This window comes from Coturnix japonica, chromosome Z, assembly GCF_001577835.2.
Source record: "Coturnix japonica isolate 7356 chromosome Z, Coturnix japonica 2.1, whole genome shotgun sequence".
NCBI lineage: Eukaryota > Metazoa > Chordata > Aves > Galliformes > Phasianidae > Coturnix > Coturnix japonica.
This window is the reverse complement of record NC_029547.1, coordinates 27,756,900-27,775,768: the sequence shown is the minus strand read 5'-3', so window position 1 is coordinate 27,775,768 and position 18,869 is coordinate 27,756,900. Positions and strand designations below refer to the sequence as shown.

The 18,869-nt window shown below is 37.2% G+C and overlaps 1 long non-coding RNA gene across 1 annotated transcript; it reads right to left on the bottom strand.

Moving 5' to 3' along the window:
• Positions 1–14,082: 14,082 nt before the first annotated feature.
• LOC107306128 lies at positions 14,083–18,368 on the bottom strand. Its single transcript, XR_001552004.2, has 2 exons — positions 17,714–18,368; positions 14,083–15,376 (listed from the first exon to the last, which is right to left on the bottom strand). It is a non-coding gene; the product is annotated as an uncharacterized LOC107306128 (long non-coding RNA).
• Between the last annotated feature and the right edge of the window lie 501 nt (positions 18,369–18,869).

Sequence of the window (18,869 nt, the reverse complement as noted above, 5' to 3'; positions counted from 1 at the left end):
CTCAACTGAGATTCATGCCCCTATTCTTTAATATTTGGTTGACATAGAATATACAGACAGATCAGGGATAAAAGAGCTCACAATATGTGATACAGAGGACAAGCTGGTTACTTAGGCTGTGGGATCTTGCAGCTGTAGGCTGTTGAAGATCCATGTTCTCTAGTGTCTTAACTTGTGGTTATGGTCTCCAAGAAACTGCTCATATACTGTTGTCTCTTTTTTTCAGTTCTGAAGTCACATGGAGATAAGGCAAAAATGCCATCTCCAGAATTACTCTTCTAGGCTACTGCTGCAATTGCTAAAGAAAACTTCTTTTTATCAGAGCTGTTTCTTCTAGGCAGTGATTTCTTTATTCATTTTTTACACGGGTTTGGGATGTATAAACAAGAGCCTCCCTCAATGACAGACTTTGTTTCCAATGCATTGTGTAATAGCATAATAGTGTGCTATAGTATGCAAATACAATGTAAAGGCATATTATGCAATCATGTTTAAACTGGTTCCATTGTTGAGAATCCTGAAAAGTTGCTCTCTTACCCTTTATGAACATGTTTGTACAACTTCACTTGAAACACTTTGCAACTTCCTTGTTATTTTGCCATAGTTCTTCAAAGCAACAGCTTTTGGGAGGTTAAACAGATTGAGTAAGGAAGATCAATTCATAAAGCAATCATAGACTCCCTAAACAGTTACAGGTTACTTGTGCTTGCTGTCATCTTACAGGTTTGACAGCATCCTTTAGCCAATTAATTCACTTGACTGGGACATAATCTTCCATTGCCCATTCAAGGAATCTGTGAAAAGTTTTTCATTTCTTCTGTGACATATGAAACACTAGGTATTCTTCTAGGAAAGGACATAGCTGAGACAATCCCACAGATTATCCAGAGGACACTGATATGAGAGTTCTCCTGTGAAAAACCCACTTTGGAAGCTCAGTGGCTCTGCATTAGGTAAGGGAAGTTCTGTGCATGTATCCTGGAGCTATTTAATTTGAATACCTAGGAAAAAAGTACAGATCTTTGGCACAAATATATAGCTTGAACTGACTTGAAATAACTTGTACATTTTTTTTTAATTTTTTTTTAAATGTTATTTTTCTATGTTTAGATTGTTAAAACGTCAGGAGACTTAGTAAATTATAGAGCCAGATGTTTCTTCTGGGTTTGTGGTGGGTGGAATAATTAAACTCAGAGATCAAACATAGAGGCTGATATTTAAATAAAAATATTTCATATATTGCTATGTATCATTATGTGTCTCCACTAATGATCTTATGTCTTTTTCATTTTTACACAGAAGAATTAATTATATTTAGGTTAATCAAGCTAACTTTATAATGTAGGCAGTATTAAGGTGGTATACACATCCTTTAGCTAATATATGATGAAAGATAACTATAGTATAATGAAGGTAATTCTAAAAAAACCATTAAATATGCAAGTAGTTCTACTTGTTTCAGTGATTAGTCATGTGTCTAGAGATAGAAACTGATGTGAATATATAACTGACCTAATATTTCTGTTATCATGTATCTGGAGCTGCAGGAAATGCAGAAAAAGTATTTTCATATTGACTTTTTTTTTTTTTTTTTTCTTCTGGTGTTTACAACGAAGCGGAACATGTTTAACACAACCATGACGAGATGTAAGGTATGAGCAAAGAGAGGGCTGAGTTTACCGCAGATTTCTTCCTTTTCTATACTTGTTACCAAATGTGAACGTCTTGTAGTTCACTTACTCTGTTGAAATTTGTAAAGTTTGCACTGAAAGAAGTCCCTGTTCCGGGCGACAAGCAGACTGCCCCTCAGCCTGTCCCACCTTCCCAGGTGCCCTTACATAACAGGTATGAGGCTCTGGAATATCTCTAATCTCTGATTCTGGATTCTACAAAATAGGCTAAACAACCATCTGTAGGAGGGACAGTGAACTAAGTTCCTACTCTGTCTTTAGTTAAGAGAGATGCACAATGTCCTAAATATGTTCTAAATCTCAAAGGTGGGAAAAGCTGTAATTCTTTAAACTATCCAAGGTACTTCAGGTAGTTAAACTGTAACTGATATTTATATGCAAATAATCTGTTACAAAGTTTACAATAATTACTAAAGCTTCGTGGGGTTTGTTTGTTTGTTTGTTTTTCCTAGCCTACTAATGTAATTACTTTACTACCTAATAACCTGTTATGTTTTCTCATGTTGAAATGATTATTTCTTCTCAGAGATGTATCTTGCTGCTCTTGGATACTGATCTGAAGTGAAAAGGAAGAAGAGGAGAGGAGAGGAGAGGAGAGGAGAGGAGAGGAGAGGTAGGAAAGAAGGAGAGTGAGAGTGAGAGAGGAGAGAGAGGAGAGGAGAGGAGGGAGAGGAGAGGAGAGGACGAGGAGAGGAGAGGAAGGAGAGAGAGCAGAGGAGAGGAGAGAGAGGGAGGGAGGGGAGCGGGAGGGGAGGGGAGGGAAGGGGAGGGGAGGGGGAGGGGAGGGGGAGAGGGGGAGGGGAGGGAGACAGAACCGGGAGGGGAGGGGAGGGGAGGGAAGGGGAAGGGAGGGGAGGGGAGGGGAGGGGAGAGGGAGAAGAGGGAGAAGAGGGGAGAAGAGGGGAGAAAAGAGGGAGGGGAGGGAGGGGAGGGGAGGGGAGGGGAAGGGGAAGGGGAAGGGGAAGGGGAAGGGAAGCGGGAAAGAAAAGAAAAGAAAAGAAAAGAAAAGAAAAGAAAAGAAAAGAAAAGAAAAGAAAAGAAAAGAAAAGAAAAGAAAAGAAAAGAAAAGAAAAGAAGAAAAGAAATGTCACAGTGCCTTGTAAGATTTTCAGTGCTGTTTGACTTCTGTCAGGACTGGCAGCAAAAGACTGAAGGAAGTTTGAATTCAGCATGGTGATGTTTGGTGAAGGGAGGATTAGAGGTGCAAAAGAATATAGCACAAACACAAAGAAGCCAGCTTTTATGTATGCATCCTTTGTTCAAAGTATATACACTCACTGTACAGATAGCTATTAATGTCATCAGTAGTATCTGGTGAAGTGAATGGGAAGATTTGGTGATACAGTGAGAAAAATCTTTGTTTAAAGAGAGATGGAAGTGCATTAGACTGCTTTCCTCAGGACTTAGTTGCTGCTAAGGCCAGAGTCTTTGCTATTTAAGAAATAATAGTACCATATTGACTCACATTTTATGCATAAATCCCTGCTTGCAAAAGTAAGGGAAGAACAGTAAATACACTCAGCCATGAACTTGCTGTCTTTTTAAATTATTATTAAATATTCACCAGTAAGCTGAATTGCGTTCCTTAGCCCTTTCTCTGAGCTGAAATCAAATTTCTAGTTTTAAAAGGTTATTACTTCTGGAGTTGAGTAGATCTAATAATAGCACTGAAAAAAATGTAATATATACTTTGGCATGGAAGTCACTATGATGAATTGGGGAGGAACATATTTTGTCACTGGAATCCAAACTGCAAGATATTAGGCTTTACTCCAAATTGGAAGCAAACTCAAGGTACTGGCATGTAGAACCAGTAAAAAGTCATCTCTTTCACAAGCTTTATTTATATTCTTGACAATCTGTGCGTTGGATTTTGCCAGTCAGATCACACCTAGAGAAGGATCCAGGGAGGCGGCCAGACTTCAGAGGCTAAACAAATCTGTTTGGCCAGGTAAACTTCACTTTCAATTACATTTACACTAAGTACATTCATATGGGATTTAGTTTAAATGTACATTGTTGTAACTCACTGGAGAACCTCGGTCCAAAATGAGACAAATGAATAAATAAAGTAACTGAATTTTAATGCAAAAGGTTTTGTCTTTTGTTTATAATAGTAATCAGTGAAAAATTGTATTGCCTTACATTCATTGCTTTTTCTTTTAAATTTTTATTATTTTAAAGTTATTATTGTCTTTACAGGAGTTACTATAATTTATATACCTTGAACTTCTATGGAACTGCACATCCTGTTGCAGAGGGGAATCTGAAATCCATTTTCTTACTTTGAGGACCAGAAAAATCTTAATGTTTGAGAATGTTATGAATATTTATTGGATTTATCTGAGGTCTAAAACAAGAAAAACTTTAAAATTCTGATTTTATTCTACTTCAGAGGCTTAATTCACTTAACAAGTACATCAGTAATTGTGTAGATCATTTGTGTTTACATCTGTGGGAAAGCAGGCAGAAAAGGATTTGTCAATAATTTGGACGCCTCTGACTCATTGGCTTGTGAGCAAATAACTGATTGTAGAATACTAATAATATAATACTAATAATAGAACTAGCATGATACTCATTTCTGACATGGAAAATACAAATTTGCAAAATCTAAATGGTGGAAATACACTTCTCACTTGTGGGCTTCCTGGTGGGCAGTGATTTCTGAGGCTGCAGTCCTTAATTACTCAGAACTGTGTGGCCCTGAAGCAACTTTCTGTAAACTTTACTGAGCTCTGAATCTTTCAGATTAAATATTCCTTTGGGCCTTTTTTTGTCTTAAGAGAACAGTGGTCTCAGAAGTCTCCTGACTCTAGATGACAAACTGAATACCCTGTAAGAATAAGTTCATTCTGCCACATTTTCCCTTGTTCTGTCTGTGCCTTGTACTACATCAAATTCATAATTCATTTTACTTTTATAAATTACAATTTTACTTTCCCATACTGAGGTTCACTGGCTTAAATAATGTGTGCCCAACCTGCTTTTTTTCACACAGGTTTGGATTTGCAAAGTTGGTTTAGTAGGAGAACAAAGTGATAGAGATCTGTATCATGCACAAGGGTGGGCAGCACAAATGATCCAAGGGTTAGAACACATCCCCTATGAAGACAGGCTGAGAGAGCTGTAGCTGTTCAGCCTGCAGAAGAGAAGGCTACAAGATGACATGATAGTGGCCTTTCAATGTGTAAAGGGAAGCTCCAGCAAAGAAGGAAATGAGCTCTTTAGCAGGGTTTGTGGTGATAGAATGAGGAGAAATTGTTTCTAGCATAAACTGGGTAGATTTAAGTTGGATATAAGGGAAGAGTCTTTTGTAGTGAGGGTAGTGAGGCATGCAAACAGGTTGTCCTGAGATGTGATTGACATCTGGTTCCTGGAGACTTTCAAGGCCAGGCTGAGCACCCTGATGTTGCTGTGGATGTCCCTGTTCATTGCAGGGGAGTTGGACTAGGTGACTTTTAAAGGTCTCTTCCAGCTCTAGGGATTCTATGATTCTAAGATCTGTATATAATGAAAAGCAAGGCTCAATGTTGTATTTATATATTTTAACCAGGACTTGTTTATCATATTAGCTGCCAGTGAATCACTTTTGAAGATAATGTAAATGCGGCAAAAGAAAAAAATTCTGGAAAAAAGCACTGCTGTTAGGCAACATTTAATCATTCCAAGAAGAAAAATATAAGTCTTCCTTCATTTACTCTTGAACATCCCGAGTCTGCAAACAGAACTTATTAAAACAAAAACAAAAACAAAAAAAACCAAAAAAACAGCAAAGAAACAAACATGTTTTTAGTCTGTATCTTTATTCTGGAGAGTCATATAGATGCTTATATTCCTGAGTGGGTTATCCTCTGCCAGCCATTAGAAGCATAATTGTGATTCATATGGCATGGAAGTGATAGGCTCAGTTCTGCTTTCATTGCATGGTTGACTGCTACAATGCACACTGAGAATCTGGCTTCCATATACCAGGAAAAGTGCAGTTGGAGGCTTTGCGTCTGACTTGTTATGCTGATCTCTTGACAGCATATCCCTGGATTCTAGAAAAGCACCATATATGTAAATATACAAAATGAAGAAATAACTGTAATGTTTGCTATTTTCTTCACTATATGCCACTGTTGTATCCAGTATGTGAAGTTTTCGCCTTCACTGGTCCAACTTCAGCTTTTTCTAGGAGCATTGAAAGGGAAGGACGCTCAACTGCTTAGGAAGCACTGAATAAAAAAATCATGTGTACAAACTGTATCTGGTTTTACTAGACTCAAGAACAAAAGAATGAGTTTTACTTTCCTCCTTGGACTACCAATTTAGTCTTGTGTTTTTATTGATAGGGAGGACTTCTAGAGAAAACATCCGATTCCTGACAAATTGCATGTCCGTGGTTCAAAATTAAGGCAGTGAGTACATGTCTTATACAACGTCTTTCAGCAGTGTTAAATGGGTAGGCAGAAATACTGATAGATATATCTGATGCCATGAAAGTCAAACAGATATCTGTGTGTATGCATGTCCATTTCTAGCTATAGATATCTACAGATAAAGGTGAAAGGAAACAAACAAATACATAAATGGACAGAAAATGGTATACATACATAGTGAGAGAACACAACTCTCATTTTCCCTCACAAACACTCAGAAGTAGAAGAGACATTTTTACAGTGTCACACATTCATGCAAACTGTCAAAGAGAACATGGAAATTTTCCCTTGCCAAAGTCTCTATGATGGCAAGGATGGCGCTTCTTCACCTAATGATAATTCAGCTTGTAAATTATATCCTGAAAATCAACTAACAATGTTATCATTCTAGCAATACATTGATCTTGAAGACAATTAGCCAAAAGTGTAGCTATAGTGCCTTATAATTATGAACAGTTATTGTATGATGAATAAAAATTACACACTCTGCAATGAATAAATGCTTTGTATAGTATCAGATCAGAGCAATGACAAGCATTAAAAAGCATCCAATTTTCTGAAGGATGAATCTTTTGTGAGCTATGTAGGTATGCCTTCTAACGCTCAAGGTCTCCAAATCAATAACCCCATAAGAAATGAAGAAATGTAATTAAGATTTGGTAAAAAATCTTACTGCAGAGATATGACTTCGCAGGTTTAAGAAAAGGCTGTTTATTTTGAAGGTCAGGAGAACTTTCAAGAACCATCCTTCAGTGACTTCAGGCTAAAGTTTCTTTCATCTCCAAAGAATATCACTAGGCAATTTGATTTGGGAACCAAGAACAACCAATTTCAGTCAAGTAGCTCTTGGTGAACTCTTTGGTGACCTAGCTCTCAACTGAAGCACCTCAATAAACTACAGGGAAGGAAATCAAATACAACTCAATGAATTCTGGTGGTTTGGGTAATTTTTTTGCTATGTTTTCCTTCCAGCTTAGTCAATAGGTTATAGTAAGAGCTAAGAGGAGGATGGTTCTTGGAGAAGTTCATCAACTGATTTGTCCCAACATCTGAAAAGCTACATATCAAGAATTTTCAGATCATAATTTCTAAAAGACTTTTGAGAGAGAAGGGGAGTAGCTCTCCCCCTGTGCTTTTGCCTTGGAGCAACAGAATGGCATGCAATGGGACTGCTGCTGGATCCTGGTGGTGACTATCCCCGCTTTATGCTGTTTCTGTCTTTTCTACCACCCGCCTTCCCCATCACTCTAAATCAGCCGTCCTCCCCTATCCCATCTTCTTGAGTAAGGTTTGTAATAAGGTTTGTAATAAACTGGACGAACATTTGAACAGTTGTTTCTTACTCTCAAGCCAGGTATACATATATCAAAGAACCTCTTCCCCCTCCCTTAGATTGGAGTGAGACAGATCTGAAATGTCAGTTGTTAATGTTACTAGTGTTTTCTTTCCTGTGGGTTTTGTTTTTCAGCAGTTTGGTCTGTACTACTTTAGCTGTCAGTATCAAGGGAAAAGTCAGTTAAGAGGTTTGCTTATTTTACAGATGTTCTTGCAAGAATTCAAAAAAGAAAAAAAAGAACAAAAAAGAAAAGAAAAAAGAAAAAAAGGAAAAAAATAAAAAAAAGAAAAAAAAGGAAGTATCTTAGTCTTGCTTCTTATTTTCTTTTCAATAACATCATTTTAAACTAAGTAAAAGTAAGATCAGTATTCAAATCTTTACCTGTGAATAACCAATTTCCTAATTTTTTATTATGATTTACTAGTACATATTAGAAATTATTGACTTAAAATACCTACCTGGAATGCAGAGAGTGTTAGCAGGAAGCTTTTGTTAAAAAGATGTATGTCTGCAATCAACATTTTGAGAGAATAAACCCAAATAAATCATTGTTCTTTTTACTGAGCTGACTGAAGGCTCTCCTCTGTGCATGCACTATGACTAGAAGCTACTCATAGCTTCTGTTAATTACTCTGTTGGGTTTGTTTGTTTGTTTTTACTCCATAGTCCATAAGTAAGACTTTCATGGTTTATTTTTATTTTATTTTATATTTTATTTTATTTTATTTTATTTTATTTTATTTTATTTTATTTTATTTTATTTTATTTTATTTTATTTTATTTTATTTTATTTTTTCTGCATCTGAACTGTCCTCAGGGTAAACACTTAATTTTCTCTTTTGATTTTTAAGTAATATATGTAGTAGGTGCATCAGGAGGAGACACCGTCAGACACAAACTTTTTGAAGGAGTAGTTTTTGAAAAGAGGTTGATGGATATACATCTCACTGTATAACCTGTGCTGAGCTAATGGTGAAATGGTATTGTAAAATTAGATCAGACACTAACCAAGCAAACATGAAAATACAAAACATTCTGTGCTCCTCTGGAATATTTCAGTGACTGCTCTTTCATCTATTTCTTCTGTTACATACAAAATGGGCATGCAAGAGGAGTGGCAGCAGCAAAGGGATTCTAGCCCAATCTTCTCCTTGTATTCAGCTTTGTGAAAAACAAACTGGCATAATTTGACAGAAAATTAGGCACAGTAGTCCACAAAGACTGATCAGCATTATGGTTCTTATGTAGAGCTGAAGCTCTACCTTTTTCCACTTAACCAATGCCTATTTGGTGCAAAAAGGATGCAGGTCCTGGTATTCAAGTGTTGCAGGTGTTGGTTGGACTGTAGATTTCTGTAATTGTTTAATAACTCAGTTATGAGTTTGTTGTAGAGATGAGATTATTTGAACAGTTGTTGTGCCATTGTGCCATTGGCACTATACCAATCCCAGATAATGTGCCTTAATCTTTTCACCTTTAGGGATGAACAGTCAGAACAGCCAAACTGTAGTTCTTTATCCCAAAACTGAGAAATTCAGCAAACACTTTAAGGAAGAGCAAAAGACATGTAATCACTGGTAAGTCATCTAAACATAGACATTGAGGCTATGCTAAGCGAATTTATCACTGACTTCAGTTATCACAGATCCTGGTAAATTACTATATCACATAGCCCATCCCTCCTGGTAAACCTAAAACATTTTCCGGTTCACACTTACAGATCCTTTACTCTTCAAAGTGTTCAAATATAACTGTCAGTAAGACTTCCCTTCAAACTTAAGCCTGGTTAAAGCATGTAATATCTGCAATGTCACAAATTAGCAGGAAATTTTGAAATATCCTATTCAGCAATATTTGAAATGATCCCACTAGTTGCCTTTATGGTTTCACACATAAAAGACTAAAGAATTTTCAATGCCCAGCTGAAATATCCTAACTCTTCGGTAAAGAATCACTACCTCTGTGTGTTAGTGCACTGTATGTTAAGCCAGTAATGTCTGGCACAGCTTTCCTGTAAATCTGACTTGTATAAATCAATTAGCTGGCAGAGACCATCAGAAGTTATTTCATGTGGCTGGAAAAATTCAGTTGGAATTGAAAGAAAAATACTTTAATCATTATTCTTACCACCTTACTAATCTTATCTAGAAAGAATGAAGCAGGAGGAAACTATTCAGGAAATATTTAACCTCACTCACTTTTTACAAAGAATCAGATTTCCAAGTAGGTAACAAAATAAGAGTTCCTTCATTAATAAAGGCCGAAAGTTGGAATCATCCTGTGGTGTCTCACCTCCCAGCTCCCAGTCTGATTAGAAAACCTGACCCATGCTGAAGTTAAACAAAGGTAGACTTTGAGGTAAGCATGAACAGAATAAAAAATGACTGCCTCTACTTCTCTGAGAATATTAGTTTGAGTATCAGCTGTTACTTCAGCCGTTACATTGAAAGATAGACAGATAAAGTAAATGTAAGAAAAATCAAAAGGTAGGTAATAAAACCCACAGAAGTTCACACATACACCACTGAACCATCAATCACAGAAAAGATACAATTTTCAAATGAACCAGTAATTTGACAAATTGAAATAATCAGTTTCTTTGTTAAATCCCTTCAGATTTCTTCAGCACTGGATTTGGAGAAAATTTGAGTCTTCACTTTCATACTCTCTCCAGCTTCTAGCCTTCTTGAGGACAGGAGTGAGCAGTTTGAAAGTAAAGAGGCTTAAGCACTTATTCCTTCTATTTATTTATGAGATCTGTACAGTCATAGAATGGCTTAAGTTGGAAGGAACCTCAAAGATCATCTAGTGCTAGTCCCCCTACTGTGGGAAACATTTCCACCTCTTAGAGGATCAAGTCTGCCCAGGGCCCCATCCAACCTTGCCTTGAACATCTCCAAGGATGGGATGTTCACAACTTTTTTGAGTGACCTATTCAAGTTCCTCTTCACCTTCTGAGTAAATAATTTCTTCCTAAAATCTAATCTAAATCTCCTCTCTTTTAATTTAAGCCATCCTCCCTTGTGCTGTTACTGTCAAACTGTGTAAAAATCTGGTCTCCCTTCTGTTTTTAACCTATCTTCAAGTACTGGATGGACGTGATGAGGTCACTCTGGAGCCTTCTCCAGACTGAGTACACCCAGATCCTTCAGTCTGTCTTCAGAGGAAAGACTTCAGTTGCTATTTGTTTATTCACTGATGAATTCAAGTATGTTGGAGAGTGGCTAGGCAGCCACATCAGCCAGGTCCTTTAGGACCTTGGGATGCATGCTATCTGGTCTACATAGGTAAACGCATGTTCAATCTCATGAGGTAGTCTCAAACTTGCTCTTTCTTTTACAGTAGGAGGGATGTATACCTAAATGTATGGCATATACTTGCAATACATAATCTGCAACTGTTTGTTATTCTGTCTGCCTATGTATCCAATTGTGACATCCTTTAGGAATATGCATCACATGAATTTGGGAACTCCAAATAAAATCAGCTCCAGTGTGTCAAAGCACATTGTATTGTTTTTCTTTTTTCTCCTTTTTTGCCTTCTCTTTTTTACCCTAAGTAGTTCACCCTATGCTGAAGTCCATGGTTCTAAAAGAATGCAGATATCATTAATCAGGATTTTCCCCAACAGATCACATTCAGTTGTTAAATGAACTGTTTTGGAAAATAAAAAGAAAAAGCATAAACTACCACTATTTATTGATAGTGCACAAATTTTCCACTTTCCCTAGAAGAGATCCAATAAACAGAGCTCCAAGGCAGCTGAAAAATGCTGATAAATGCTAGCATTAGCTCTCTTATTTCACCAAAATGAAATGTATATAAATGAGACTAAAGTCAGAAAGCAAGGTTGTTTCATTGCTGTTCAGAGTTCTAACATAAATAACACTGCTCAAGACAGGAATTTAGAAGCAGAGGGAATAACATAATTGTTTATCTAAACAGAACACTTACTCTGGTATGTTCTTCCACAAAAGTTACTTTGGTATTGAATGTGAGATTGTAGTTAGAGAATATTTGTGACTCTGAGAATCCTGAAAGCAGGATTATTTTTGAAAGGTTACTTGATAAAGATAGAAAACTGCAGTGCACATTGGGTGTACACTATATTTTTGCTATGCCTAGCAACTAGCATAGATTATTTTACACATATTTGAAATAGATTAAATCTAAGGAATGGATATTGTTTTTCCTTTTCCCAGCATGGTCAGTCACACACAGATAAATGTGGACAAAACTACTTAAATAAGCAGCAATCTTATATTTTGATTCCAAATACATCAATGCAAAGAGATGCAGCAATCTGGCTGAATGCCAACAGAGAGGATAGGAAGCCTGGTAAAGGTCTTTTGAAAAAGAAGGTGGGCAAAATTTTTTTGGAGGCATTATACTGAAGTGAAACAGACTATAAAGGCTGGAGAGATGGGAATAGGAGAATCTGATAAAGTTCAATGAGAGCAAGTGTAGAGCCTTAAATCTGGGGAGAAATAACCACAGGCATCAATATAGGTTAAGTGTTGACCTACTGGAAAGGAGTTTTGCAGGAAAGAACCTTGTTTTCTGGTGGACAACAGGTTGGCCATGAGCCAGTGGTGTACCCTTGTGACCAGGAGGGCCATAGGTATTTTGGGGTGCATTAAAAAGAATGTGGCAGGCAGGTAGAGGGAGGTGATCCTCCTCTCCCTGTCACACAGAATCAAAGAATGACCCGGGTTGGAAGGGACCTCAAGGATCACGTAGTTCCAACCCCCCTGCCTAGCAGGGCCACCAAACATACACCTTTACTAGATCAGGTTGCCCAGGGCCCCGTCCAACCTGGCCTTGAACACCTCCAAAGACGGGGCATCCACAACCTCCCTGGGCAGCCTGTTCCAGGGCCTAACCACTCTCCTAGTGAAGAACTTCCCCTAACATCCAACCTAAATCTTCCCTCTTTCAACTTAAAACCATTTCCACTAGTCCTGCTATTGTCAGCTCTTTCGAAGAGTTCACTCCCCTCCTGGGAGTAAGTTCCCTTCAGGTACTGAAAGGCTGCAATGAGGTCACCCCGCAACCTTCTCTTCTCCAGGCTGAACAAACCCAACTCCCTCAGCCTGTCCTCACAGGGGAGGTGCTCCATTTTCGTGTCCCTCCTCTGGACCCTTTCCAAAATCTCCACGTCTTTCTTGTACTGAGGGCTCCACACCTGGACACAGTACTCCAGATGGGGCCTCACAAAAGCTGAGTAGAGAGGGACAATCACCTCCCTATCCCTGCTGACCACCCCTCTCCTGATGGAGCCCAGGATCCCATTTGCTTTCCGGGATGCCAGAGTGCACCGCTGGCTCATGTTGAGTCTTTTGTCCATCAGGACCCCCAGGTCCTTCTCAGCCGAGCTGCTCTCAAGGACAACTCCTCCCAGCCAGTACAGGTGCCTGGGGTTCTTCCGGCCCAAGCGCAAAACCTTGCACTTTGCTGTGTTGAACCTCATTAGGTTCACCCGAGCCCAGCTTTCCAGCCTGTCGAGGTCCCTCTGTCTGTCCTGGTGAGGCCAGTTTAGAAATACTGCATTCAGTTCTGGGTTTCCCAATTCAAAAAAGACAGTGATCTCATAGAGACAATCCATCAGAGGGCATCAAAGAAGACTAAGAAGCTGGAGCATCTTCTACATGAGGAAAGGCTGAGAGACTCAGGACTGATCAGCCCAAAGAAGAGAAGACTGAAAAGAGATCTGATCACTGTTTATAAATATTAAAAGTGTGGAAGTCAAATGCATGGGGCCAGGCTCTTCTCAGAGGTATGCACCAACAAAACAAATGGCAAGGAACAGAAACTGGCATGCAGGAAGGAATTTCTTTATGATGTGAGTGACAGAGCACTGAAAAAGTTTGCCCAGAGAGATTGTGGAGTCTCTTTCTCTGGAAATATTTAAGATCCGTCTGGATGCCTATCTCAGCAACCTACTCTAGGGAACCTGCTTTAGCCCAGGGGTTGGACTCAGCAATCTCTAGAGGTCTCTTCCAACCCCTATGATTCTGTGATTTTATGAATGATAAGGTGAATATAAGAACAGTTTTAGATCAAAATCTACAGCTTAGGTCACAGACGACTCCTTAATTGCAAAAACAAACAAACAAACAAAACCACATTTTTTTTTCTTTTCTCCTTTTTATTCCAAAGAGATTTTTTCTGCTTTGTCTTCACAACTTGCTGCCAAAATACAGTTATTCATAGGGATTTACATTTCACACAGTTATAACAGAGTATGAGGGAAAGGAAAAAAGGATTTTAATATATACCATCTTCTGTCCCTAGTTTGACAAAAATTCATTTTTCTTCAGAACATTTTCTGTGACCACATTGCTCATCAGATAGATTGATGCTCTTCCCTCATACTCTGTATTTGGTTATCATGAAAAGTTATGAAGGCACCTTGCTAATACTGTATTTTGGCTATGTATGTGTGTTTCTACAGTGATAAACAGACAGCAGAATAATGAATGTCTCCTAATCGTGATAGCTTTGACCTTGCATTTGCATTTAGTTTTCAATGTTAGTCTGTTACACTGCAATAATACAGTAATCTTAGAAATTACAAATAATGATAAAAAGATTACATTCCAGTGATGTTAATATGAACAGAATATAAGCCTTTTTTTTTTTTTTTTTTTTTTTTTCATGTTTATCTGAAGTATTTAGTGGTTTCAGGTGTCTACACATATGTGAGAAGTTGGGATTCTAATGTTATGTTACAGAATTGTGTCTGCATCCTTCTTTCATTGCATTCAAAAAGTCAAAATGCAAAGTTTTATGTGTATTGTGCAGAGATTAAAACTTTCTAAATAAGAATGTAGCCAGATGACTTCCCTTTTGTTTCAAGATGAAGGTCAGAAGAAATTGTATTAGAAAGGGATGTTTTTATTTTGGAAATCAAATGACTTCATGTTGAAAGTGGTAAGTTTTTCCTTGCTTTCATGTTTTTGATTACTTTTTTTTTTTTTTTCTTTTCTTCTTCTTGGATGTCAGAAACATTTTCTAGGTCATTATTAATTTGAGTGGAAACCGTACTAATATAACTTCTAAAATGTAATTAGAGTTTTTTGTTTTTTTTTCCTAATTAATTCAGAACCTTAGTAAAGATATATATGTGTGTGTGTGTCAAAAGAGAAACCAAAGCTGAAATGATTAAGCTAGTGACTCTGATGAATGTCTGATTACAGAAAGACTATTTGTTACCTGAGATGAGAAAGGGAGATATTTATTATATATATATATATTTTGTTAACTGTCTTTGTTAAACATAAATGACAGGGAGCACAAAACAAAATAATTTTTAATGAGATTCCTGAGAAAAAAAAAAATTAACTTCAGTACTTATAATGAGGATAGATGTAAATAGTAAATATCATTATGAAAAGTTAGTTAGAGTGTGCATTGAAGTCTATTTCAATTTCTAAATCTTCTAACTCCACTATACAACAGCTGGTGTTTATATGACAAGTATGTCCTCCAAGATGCCCAGCTAACTTCATCTTCCATCTTATTTTTCAAGGGACTGGTAATTGTCCAAAAGTCTGAACATTTTTGTTCCCATCAGATCCTCTGCTTTCCAGCCTGTATCCAAAATATAGGGCATCTATCCACAAATAGATTGATCTTACTTTGTCATGATCTAGCTGGAGTGCAAGGACTGAAATAATTTATGTATCAGCAGCTTCTGGACAAACTAATAATGCAATGCCATCTCTCAACAGTTGCTGAAGTTCCTTTAAGCAAAACAAATATTTCCCCCAGATTTAATGCTGTCTCTATTTTTCTTGGTGTCACACAGAAACCTTGGGGATTGCAGCCAGCAGAGGAAAGTTGTGGGCACTTCACAGATATTCTGCAATAAATATGTTGCTTCTGTGCACTGTGGTGTAGTCACTGACCTAAGATGTGAATTTCTGAGGAAAAACAAACAAAAAAAAGGATGTATTGGACTAAAAATTCCCCGGAACTATGGCATTTTACTGACTGAAAGGGCAGCTGTTTAATAAATCCCATATCTGAAGTCCTCATGGTAAAAGGATAAAACTGTGTGGTTTCCCTGTGTAGAACAGATATACATGTGGGTGTACAATGTAATTTCATCTCTCTTTTTTATGAATTTGAAACAATACGTTAAGGCTGTCCAATTCTGGTGCCTCTCCAGTGCTTGATATATCTCATTTTCAAGGATAGTTTCTTGTTTTGATTATTTATTCCACATAGCTATTTGCTGAACATTCTTACTACTCTGTGTATAGTTTCAGTAATGTACATTGAACTGGAAACCCACAACAGTAAAAAATCTCGGAATATTTAGAAGGTCAATATACTGCAGCACGCCATCAGGACTTTCAGATTCATTGTCAAGGAAAACTCTGCAATGAGACTAAGTGTTAAGAACAACCAGTGAGTTTGGTGACAAATAGAACCTCAGTGTATTCCATATAAACAGACAGTCATAAGTGTTGTCAAATGTTAATTCTTCTGTGCAGTAGCCACTGCAGTTGACAGAACTGAATGCAGTACTTAGTTGTAGTCTAAAATAAACACTTAGATCTGTTATCATTCACCAACTGGGCGAGGTCTGATTTCACAGGCTATGATTTTATCTTGCAAATACTCTGTTAATACTACTACAAAATAATTGCTTTGTGTGCATTCTTGGATGAATCTTAACAGGAGAGGTGAACACTGACTATGTATTAAACTTATTTTCAGGCTAAACATCTTGCATCTTGTCTCTTGACCAAGACAGTGAAGACCCTAGCACTGAGCAAGTGTACTTCGTTTGATCAACTCATTACGTGGCAGAAAAAGGACTCTAGATGACTGGAATCATTTTCATGGATATATTTTTTTAAGTGATCTGGTTCATCAGGATATGTTTGTTTTTACTGGGCAAGTGCACTAAAATTAATCTATCTATAGATACAACTGTACGAAGCAGCATTAATTGTTTTTGTAAGAAAGGAATCAAGATTTATTCAAATATATTTATAACAGAAACTTTAGAGCTTATTCAGACTTTGCCTCTACTCAGATATTTGTTTCTGTTTGTCCTTTCACTACTTGCTCAAATGGAGGCAAAGGATTTCATCCGCATCAGTGCTTTTTCAACACAGTAATTGCTGTGTCCTACATTCTAGTCTTGTTATTTTCAATGAATGCCCCAATTTTTTTCAAAAAGTTTTTTTTTTCTTTGAAAAAACCTTTTTGATAACAGATGAGAAACTTCGTCTTTTGCCTTTAGTTTTCTAGCTGTGACACTTGAAAATCACCATAAATTGGAAACAGGACTCAGCCACTGTCATTTTTATCCCTTTTAGAAGTCCCTTTTATCCTGACCTTGATGATTAGTTCTGTGCCACTAGAGAACAGTATTTGGATGAATTGGATATGTAGCTACAATTTTAACTACAACAATTAAAAGCTTTTTTAATGGTGAGTTCCTCATGCCCAGAGTACACAAACACATGGGAAAAGATCTAGAGAAAATATTTTTGAATATGAACATTAAACAAAGAAGGTATATTTATTAATGGATGTTACGTGTAAAAATTAGTAATCATTATACTCAAAGGCTGTAATTTCGAACTACTGTACAAAATATGAGGTCTTAATGTATGGGTCTGAATATTTCTTTGGAGATGACTAGTTATTTCGCACGTCTTTCCCCAACTTCACTCTAAAATCCTTCAATCATGATCCGTCAGACAAAAGAACAGGATTACTTCGCCTTTTGCTTCAGCACAAAGGGCCAGGCTATCAGCCAGGCAGCTCCCCACATCCTACAGGGCTACAGCCTCACCTGGTTCATAGTTTCCAAGTCTAATTAAATCATCCTATATGTTCTTGTGATATTCCTATCACTTTACCATCTCTCCTAAGACATGGCATTTCATGTCCTTCTTCCTTGTTTCTGAAGTTAAAGACCACTTCATGGTTTTCGTGACTTTCAGACAAATCTTTCAGCTTTGGTTTTAGCTCAGTACAATTACAAATCACCCTGCTGTGTGCAACCACAGAATAGGTGAATATTTTTAGACAGAAAATCTCAAATGATAAAAACAATTATTTCCTTCACTTACTGCATTATTTCCTCTTAATACTTTCCCCTTTCTCAGACACAGCTGATAATCTCATTACAGATTTAGATGAGCTTCTGTGCTATCCTGAACGTCTGCCTCTCTGCCACAGATTTTCAACAACTAGGGAAAAAAAAGACCTCTGGTAAGTGCAAAAAAAATACTCACTAAATTCAGGATCCTCGTAGAGTTTCATAGTGATAGACAAATTAACGATGTCACATCCACATTGTTTACAAACTGCAAACACTCTTTTCTATATGGGAATTTTCTGATTTTCCTCTTGCGTAAACAGTGGAGTCCGAAATTTGATCTGCTCAGGAGACAGAGATTTGCCAAAGAACTGGGAAAGAAAAGGGGGAAAAAGTGAAAATGGAAAAGTTAGGAACCTTTTATGCTCTGATTCATTTCACATGTATCTACTGCTTTGAATACTGCTTTAAGAAACCTGGCATCAAAATAGTTCTGTTTTGCCTCTATCTGCAAATCTCTTTGACAAATCAGTCAGACAGACACTATAAAACTCAGGATGAATAAGCTTCTTCAGCAGTGGTATTTCTGGTATTTCAGTGTTTATATAGAGAGGGTTCAGTTCATGTGATGTACTGGAAAGGAGGACTGAGGCTGAGTGTTTTTCAAACATCTAGTTTCCCACAGTGAATTGTGAGTGTTAAGTAGGTAAAGGCAGGGTATGTAGAAACAGTATGTTTATCCAAACTATAGGATCTTTTTTCTTGTCGTATTGTCAAGCCATGCATCAACATGGACACAATCTCCAAACAGCTTAACATGATATTATTTTGAAGAAGTCCTTGAGCGAAGATCTTCTTTCCTAGCACTTGTAGGATACAGGTAGTAGGAGTATATTTAAACAAAACTTCTGGCCAAAAACCAGAACAAACCAAAACAAGTAAAAATCCATCTCTTAAATAAAAGGAAAACAAAATTGAAGTAACTTCTTTTGGACAATAACTGCTCTTTCATTAAGCTATATCAAGTTCATCATGGAGCAACACTTTGATTCTCGGGCTAGTTGTTAGGATCTATTACACCATAAGTAATGTAACATTTACCAATGGAAAAAGACAGTAACCTGTGCATGATCTCCACATGGGGACCTGAGTGTTCTCAAAGTGGCTGCTGATATTAAAAGTCTATCTGCAATGAATATATATCAAATCGGAATGAATACCCTATGATTCTTCACTGTTAAAACTAACTCAGACCTTTTGAATATAATTCACATTACCAAAAGTTTTGCAAAATAAAGTATAGCTGTGAGGCTGCTGACAAGGCAGAAAATGAGAGAAATAAACTAACACAA